The sequence below is a fragment of the Eulemur rufifrons genome, chromosome 6 (assembly GCF_041146395.1).
Source record: "Eulemur rufifrons isolate Redbay chromosome 6, OSU_ERuf_1, whole genome shotgun sequence".
NCBI lineage: Eukaryota > Metazoa > Chordata > Mammalia > Primates > Lemuridae > Eulemur > Eulemur rufifrons.
This window is the reverse complement of record NC_090988.1, coordinates 99,345,648-99,354,162: the sequence shown is the minus strand read 5'-3', so window position 1 is coordinate 99,354,162 and position 8,515 is coordinate 99,345,648. Positions and strand designations below refer to the sequence as shown.

Sequence of the window (8,515 nt, the reverse complement as noted above, 5' to 3'; positions counted from 1 at the left end):
AGTGGTGAAGGTAGGGGAGGATCACCCATTGGTCTGCATCACAGATGGCCGAGGAAACAGCTGAGGCCGGCTGTTGCGGGCTGAGTTAAAGCCCCAGACGGAATCAGCCCCGTGACATCTTGATCTCGGACTTCCAGCCTCCAGGACTGTGAGAGAATAAATATCTGCCCTTTAAACCACCCGTCTGGGTGCTTTGTTACAGCAGCTCGTGCGGACTGACACACATGCCAATCTCAAGCAAAGGTTTCAGCTCTTTCACTTTTTTCATGTGAAATGCTAAGCCTTTGATTCCAAATTAACCTGGCGATAGCAGTGAAGATTGACACACCAGAATCTCCAAGCGCAGATCCAAAAGGCACGTGGATTCATCATTTAATCCACCCTGAGTTCACCTGTCCACCTTTCTCTGGCTTCACCCGGGCAAAGCTCCTTTCCTTTCCCGTGTGATGGGGAGGAGTGGGAGGGCCACGCCCTCCTTGGGAAGACCCAGCCAAGCGCGGATCCAATAACTGTGCTCCCAGTTCAAGAGCTGTCACTGGCCAAAGTGCTCATGACTTTTTAAACCATATGCAAATTTTTCTTTGTTCATCCATTTCAATGCCTCTAGACTATGTGTTCTTTTTTTTTCTTTTTTTCTTTTTTAAATTCAGTCGCCTCTCAAAAATTGCCAATGACAACCATACTTCAAGTCGTCTTGGTGGGGTATTGGGTGGCGGTATTGGGAAAAGTTTTCAATTAGCAATAATCGCGCCTCGGATAAACCTCACTGGCTACGATACTGCCACTGTGCAAAGGGTGACGACACGTTCTGACCTTTCATTTATGGATGTGTTCCCAGCACCCGGCCCGTCATCTGCCACAAAACGGCTCCCAACATCTGCTGAATGAATGAAAAGTATAAAATCTCGACGTCTAACAGTTGTCATATTAATATCAACTATAAAAATTAAAGTAATTTTAAGAAGTGTCAGGAAGACAGAAAAGAAGTTGGTGCCTGCAGCATCAGACACTCAACTAAAGGTGCTCACACGACACAGACATTACCCACTTAACAAGCCTGCTGGGAGCAGTTCCCGGTTGGTGCAGACTTCTGGCACGGTCTCGCCTCAGAATGTCACAGCTTCCAAATTCCCCACAGATATTAATCCCAGGAATGAGAAATCAGAATTCCCCAAACCCTAAATTGTTCTGTATTTTTTCAAAACACTGTATTTACATGCTTTTAAATAATCATGGGTGGCCATAATAAACAGGTTCAGAGGTTTTCAGTAAGAAAAAATCGTAAGTGCATGTTTTATTATAAACCAATACATTATGATAATATTGTATATTTTAATAACTTATAAACATGATCTGTAACTGATACCGACATCTGATGATAGAAAATATTGAAAGAAAGGAATACTAGTAAAAGATAAATGCCAAAAATGTAATTTAAAAAATTTTAAGATAGTTCTACAAATATCTACCGTTTAAAAGATTGATCATCCTGTCCCATAATCTTGATCTTTGTTTCACGGTGAATATTCCCGTTGGAAAAAAATTTCTGAGGCGTGTGGCCAAAAGCATCTTGGAGTTGGGCTTTGGGAAGTTGGGCTTTTGGAAGAATATGGGGTTTAAAAAAAATTGTTATTATTGTGGTAAAATACACATAACATAAAATTTCCCGTCTTAACCATTTTTAAGTGCACAACTCGGTAGCATTAAGCGCCCTCACACTGTTGTGCAACCGTCACCACCATCCCTCTCCAGGATTCCCTTCCTCTTGCAAAACTGGAACTCTGTCCCCGTTAAACATTGACTCCCAACCCTCCCACGGCCAGCGGAACCCACCACTCTACTTTCTGTCTCCGTGAGTTTGACGCTGTAGGGACCTCCCATCAGCAGGATCATTCAGTATTTGTCTTTTTGTGTCTGGCTTTTCTTCACTCAGCATGATGTCTTGGAGCTTCATCCATTGGGTTATATTTTTAATGGGGAAACTATTTCATCTGCTTCACAAAAAACTGTAACCCACAGCGAATATTCAGACACTGGGAAAGACCAGCAAGTGTGTGGGGTGGGATTCCAATGCCGCTAACGTTCCGATCTCTCGGCACGGTTGACAGGGCCAGGCGGAATCACACTGAATCCTCAGACGCAGTTTGTGCTTAGACCACTACTCACGGATGAGTACCGAGTACACTACGTGCACAAACTCAGTAACATTCATTTTATTTGCAGGAATAACGCCGTAGACAGAGGCAGGGCCCGCCGCAGGCACTGCCAGTGTGGCGCAGCCGCAGGCAGGGCTGACTGGTTGAGGGTGGCTGGTTTTCTGGTTTTCTCCCGCACACGCCAATCCTGGGTCCAGAAACATCGACCTTACCCTCCTTTCAACCCTGTGCATCCACGTTTCCTGCCCCTGCTTTTGACTTGGCATCGTGGATTCCTTTGAACCGATAGCCTCTCCATGTTGATCATGTTTCATTCTCCAAAGAGGATCATCATACTTTTTCCCTTTTTTCAACTTTTGGGTTAATTTTTCTTGCCTTTGGAATCGAGAAAAACACAAATTTCCTGAGTAATGGTGGGAAGGAATTTCCTGGAAATATCCTGGGCAGTATCTTTCCTCGTGGTCTCACGATGGCTGCCACAGTCCCCAGCCCCAGTCCTCAAGGGTAGAGTCCCAAAGAGAAACAATAGGGCAGAGGTCACCGGGCATTCTACTGCTCTGTCTTTTATCAGAGAGGGAAATCCCAGGAGACTCTACCCACTCCCCCTTATGTGTCATTGGAGAGAACAGGGCCCAGGCCCACTGCCAGCCTGTCAGGGCAAAGGGGAATTAGGTGGTTTAATAGCAGAGCTGCACCAATCCTGATTCCCTCTGGGATGATGGGCACGGCCCAAATTAAGAGGACTTCCAGCTAGTGGTGATAGCGTGGGGCTCGGTGTGGTGGCTCAAGCCTGTAATCCCAGCACTTTGGGAGGCTGAGGCAGGAGGATCACTTGAGCCCAGGAGTTTGAGACCAGCCTGAGCAAGAGCAAGACTCTGTCTCTACTAAAAATAGAAAAATGAACTGGATACGGTGACACACGCCTGTGTCCCAGCTACTGAGTCCCAGCTACTCAGGAGGCTGAGGCAGGAGGATCGCTTGAGACCAGGAGTTTGAGGTTGCAGTGAGCTATGATGACGCCACTGCACTCTAGCCTGGATGACAGAGTGAGACCTTGTCTCAAGAAAAACAAAACAATCGCTCACAAAATACTTCCCAACGCACTTAACTCTGACAGCAACCCTATGAGGTGGTGCTATCATGCTTGCTTTACAAACGAGCAACTCACCTAGGAGTACGCAATGGCGGAGCCGCAGAGCCAAGATCCGACCCAGGCTTCCCGGCTCCAGAGTCGCTGTTTACACCTCCTGTGTAAGTGGCCCCCAAAAAAGAGGAATGGCTGCCCGGCAGGAAGCCAGCTGAGGATGCTACTGAGGTCACCTCTCATATCTGGCAATGAATGTCCCAGTGTGGTAGTGTGGGTGTTACATCCCCATCTGACAGATGAGGAGTCTGAGGCTCAGTATAGTTAGCACCTTACTAAAGACAAGAGCTGGGAATCCGGCTGAGATCTCTGAGAGGCTAGACTACTTCTGTCTCCCTGTAACAGCCGGATGTTTTTATTAGGTGGTTCCATTTGATGAACACAATGAAGTTGTCAAGAGAAGTTGCAAAATGCTTAGGACTTGCTTTTAAAATATAATTATACACATAAATTATATTTTGAACAAAAGTCCCTATGTCTACGCAGGAGGCCATGAGATGCCCTAAGAGTCAGTGTCCTCCCTGTACTTGGCATTGTGCTGGGGGCAGTAGGGAGTATTTCAGACAAGATGTTGGGGAGACAGATCCATAGACCCTTAGAGGGCATCAGGGGTCAGTACCTTGGTGGCTCGCCACTAATAAAGGGTTTTGACCCCAGCTTTGGGGGCTTGGAGATGCCATTTTGATGTAGCAGCAAAAACACCAGCTTTGGAGCTGGAGAGTTTTGGGGTGAGGGCCCTGCTTCTACCAAATCATAAACTGTAGGGTGTACGATGCATTATCTAGCCTCTGGGTCTTAGTGTGCTCATTTGTGAATGGACATACGATACACTTGTGAAGATTTGTGGGGTTATATGGGTAAGAGCTTCTTTCTAAAATGCTCTTCAAATGTGATTTTCTTACTATCATTTCACCCAGAAGTGTCCATGCTCTTGGGACTGACCCGAACAAACCAAACTCTGGACAGGGTCATCAATGGACCAAAATTTTAATTAATTGGTTTACCATGAGAAATAGAACTGCCATAGAAACCAGAACACTAGGGCCGATGTCAATGGCCACTAGGACCTCAGTTTCCTCATCTGCAAAATGGGAAGAATACAGGAACAGTCAAGTGGGGAACTATTTTAAGAATGCAATGAGGCCAGGAGAGGTGGCTCATGCCTGTAATCCCAACACCGTGGGAGGCTGAGGCGGGAGGATGGCTTGAGCTCAGGAGTTCGAGACCAGCCTGAGCAAGAGCAAGACCCCATCTCTATTAAAAAAAATAAAAATAAAAAATTTTTTTAAAAATTAAGAATGAAATGAGATGAATAAGTAAAATGGTAGCTTTCTGTCCTGGGGATTGGATTGTTTGGGCTGTATTGCAGACCCACTGATGAAATATTTTCTCTTCAGTTGTTCCTTAAAGAGACCACTCTTTGGTCACAACAACATGGGAGAGGACCGGGAATCAAGAGTCCTGCCTTCACTCAAGGTTCTAATCCCAGCTCTGCCCCAAACCAGCTGAGTGTCTATGGGAAAATCCTTTTTGCATTTCTGAGTTTCAGTTTCTTCCTCTTAAAGGGAGGGCCTCATCCCCCACCGTCCACCCCCCGCGGGGCTCCTGCAGCTCAGACCTTGCCCCGAACTGTCCTAGCAGCAGCACTCCCGAGGTTGCTCTCCATGTCCTGGGTAGATCGACAGCCTGATGCCTGCAATGGACATTGGGCCACACCCTGATCTTGCCGGGAATCCTCCTTGGACTGCTTACCTCTCTGGAATGCAGGTGTCCTCACCGTGAAAACAGCATCCTGGCTGTGGTAAGAAACTCCCTGCTCCCTCCTCACCCCCACGACCATAGTTTCTTTATCAAGTCTTAACAGAAGAATTGGAGTGAAAACATTTTCCATCTTCATCATTTTCCTGATGGAACCTTCTAAGGATGCCACTAAACTCTGAGACATGCTTTTCAGATAAATATTTCTGGGAAGTGGTTTAGTTGGGTGGTATGGACAACTATTAATACATCCAAAAGTCATTTAGCTTCCTGAAAGCAATTCTCCGTGGTTCTTTCTTGTCCAGATATAATTAAAGTAACATTTATGTGTGTGTGTGTGGGGGGGTTCTAATGATAAAAATAATGCACATTCATCTTAAAGTATCTGGAAAATACAGACTAGCACAAAGAAGGAAATGAAAACTCTAACCACAGTCCCACTCAAAGATAACTACTGCCAACATTCTGCTATATCTCTTTCCAGGAAAAAAAAATATATGGAAAGAGAGAGAGAGAGAAACTTATTGAACACAGTAACAATATTTTCATGTGTAGACATACATGTTTTTCTTTTACAAATCTGAGACTTAAATTTCACTTTTCAAAAATATTTCATTTCACATAAAATACATTTTATTAAAATGTTATCTTAATAACATTCTAGAGCTTTTCATATACAAGATAACTTTTCCATGATATATTCTTTATCTAGACACAAACTGTTTTTCAAATTTGGGCTCACACTGTGTAAACTTGTTTGTAACTTGCTTTTTGAAACAAATTTTTTTCCCGTTTATGAAAACTAGGACATACTTTACATATTTTTTTAAGGCAGGGTTTCACTTTGTTGCCCAGGCTAGAGTGCAGTGGCGTCACCATAGCTCACTGCAACCTCAAACTGCTGGGGTCAAGTGATCCTCCTGCCTCAGCCTCCCAAGTAGCTGGCTTGTGTTGTCACACCTGTCTAATTATATTTTACATATTAATGTACGGTTCAGTGAGTTTTGACAAACAAATAATAGCATAACTACCACCAAAATCAGGATATAGAATCTTGCCTGTCATTAGATAATTATCTAATGTATCACTGGGAATGTCACCAGGTTTTCTGTCACTTGGAAGTATAATGATTTAACCAATCTCTTTTTCTGTTTAAGTTGTTTATAATTTTCTTCTTACTGATTTTGCAATCTGGGGGAATGAAATGAATGAGTGAAATCTGGGATTCTCATTTTCCTGGAGCTATATCAAATGGGCTTCTCCCTTTTCTGCTGGGAAAATTTCGCATCATTCCATACCCACCTTACATGTTGTGTCTTGGGTGAAGCCCCCACGATGCCAGCTGGAGAGTTAATTGGAAAGATATTGCAACAGTCTCTCTTCTCAACTCCAGAAGTGATGTCTTGGGCAGCTCTGTGTTCCCAGAACCTAGGCTATGTTTAGCTCATACATGCTTCACAAATGCTCACAAAGTGAACCAATAGTCTACCCTGTTGAGCTAAATTTTGGTATTGTGCTGATTTCTTAGGAGACAGGTACTTTATGAGCATGGTGCACATATGGGTTGGATGAATTAAGCAGGTAAAGATTAAAAAATGTTTTTCCATCTATAAAAACTAGGGCGTGCTTTACTTATTAATGTACAGTTCTGTAAGTTACACTACATAGAGTAGTGTAACTACCACTACTATAATTTTTTTTTTTCAAAAAAGCAGATTACAAACAGGTATACAAAGTATGAGCCCAAATTTGAAAGAAAACAGTTTGCATTTAGATAAAGAATATATGACGGCCGGGTGCAGTGGCTCACGCCTGTAATCCTAGCACTCTGGGAGGCCGAGGCGGGTGGATCATTTGAGCTCAGGAGTTTGAGACCAGCCTGAGCAAAGGCGAGACCCCGTCTCTACTAAAAAAATAGAAAGAAATTATCTGGACAACTAAAAATATATATAGAAAAATTAGCTGGGCATGCTGGCGCATGCCTGTAGTCCCAGCTACTTGAGAGGCTGAGGCAGATGATCGCTTGAGCCCAGGAGTTTGAGGTTGCTGTGAGCTAGGCTGACGCCACAGCACTCTAGCCCGGGCAACAGAGCGAGACTCTGTCTCGAGAAAAAAAAAAAAAAAGAATATATGACATAAAAGTTATTTATTACAGACCCAAGGATCAGGGAAATTCAGGACTTGTGGGGAATTACTGGTGTGTGGAGGGGCAAATGGTCCCTGCAGAAAACCTCATAGAACCAAATGATCATCTTCACAATTTTAAAATAGCAAGAAACTTAGCCAGAGGTGCAAATTCGTATTTTTGTGTAGTTAATACTATTTATTGAATGAATGAATAAATGAATGGAAGGAAGATGTACCAACCCTGGTAGGTAAGAAAGCCAATCAGAGGTAGTGCTTGTTCTTGGTGAACTCACAATGGGGAATCAAGGAATTCACCTTGGAAGGGTTCGCCTGCACCACTCCCTGCCCCCACGCGGCCTCTCCTCAAACTTCATTAGTTCAGAGGCTTCTGGCTGCCTCCCATCAACAGCAGACCACTGGCCAGTGGGGACTAGCAATGATGTCCTCACAGGTTGGTTTGTGCTTCAGGAGTTAAATCCTGGGGGGAGAGGGTAGACCATCTACTTTATTACAGGTGTGATTATTAACCTTTGTATCTGCAACAGCTAGCACAGGACTTGGCACCTAGGTGTTTAAAAATATTTGCAGAAGGACAAAAAAAGACCACGACTCTCGGAATGCCTCCCCAGACAGGTTGCTCTTCACATACGTTCCATTTCTTAAAAAGCCCCGCAGGCAGATCTGTAGCATCTTCCCACCCCACAGCGCAGGCACTGGGTCCTGAGTTGCCCAGGCCCACCCGGCAGAGCAGCAGTACCGGCGGGGCAAAGCCTGCGTTCCGGCGCTGCTCATCTCCGCCTCCCAGGTACGGCAGGCAGCTCTCCGCAAACGGGTCTTGCGTGCAAACCGCGTCCTCCTGAGCCCGAAGGGATCCGTTCCGAGGAGGCCCCAGAGGCGACGCGGTGGGCTCTGACCCTGGCTCTCAGCAGGCGACTTGGCCTCGGCTCGCTCGTCCGGAAGGTGCGAATCAAAGCCTCTCCCGCTCTCTGTAGACGCGACATGTGGGAAGCGACTGGCTCAGAACTCGAGGCCCAGCAGACACTCAGTAGAGGCCCCTGATGTCCCCGCGACCGCGGGAAGAGATTCGGGGTCGCCAGAAGAACAGTACACCGTCAGGGGTGAGAAAAGGCGCTCCCACCTGTGGGCACCTGGGCGGGGTTAGGGGGCGGGGCTACTCTGCGCTCAACCAATCAGCGCCCCAGAGCGCTCGCCCGCCCCCTCCTGAGGAGGCGGCGCTTGCGCACTCGGCCCCGGGCCCCCCGCCTGCCTCGGGCCCCTCCTCCGGGGCGTTGCTGACGCTAGCGCCGACGCTCCCGACGTCGGGCACGTT

General features: G+C 46.0%; 1 pseudogene; it reads right to left on the bottom strand.

The window, feature by feature from the left end:
* Positions 1 to 646: 646 nt before the first annotated feature.
* On the bottom strand, positions 647 to 796 carry LOC138385494 (U4 spliceosomal RNA; annotated as a pseudogene).
* Positions 797 to 8,515: the final 7,719 nt, after the last annotated feature.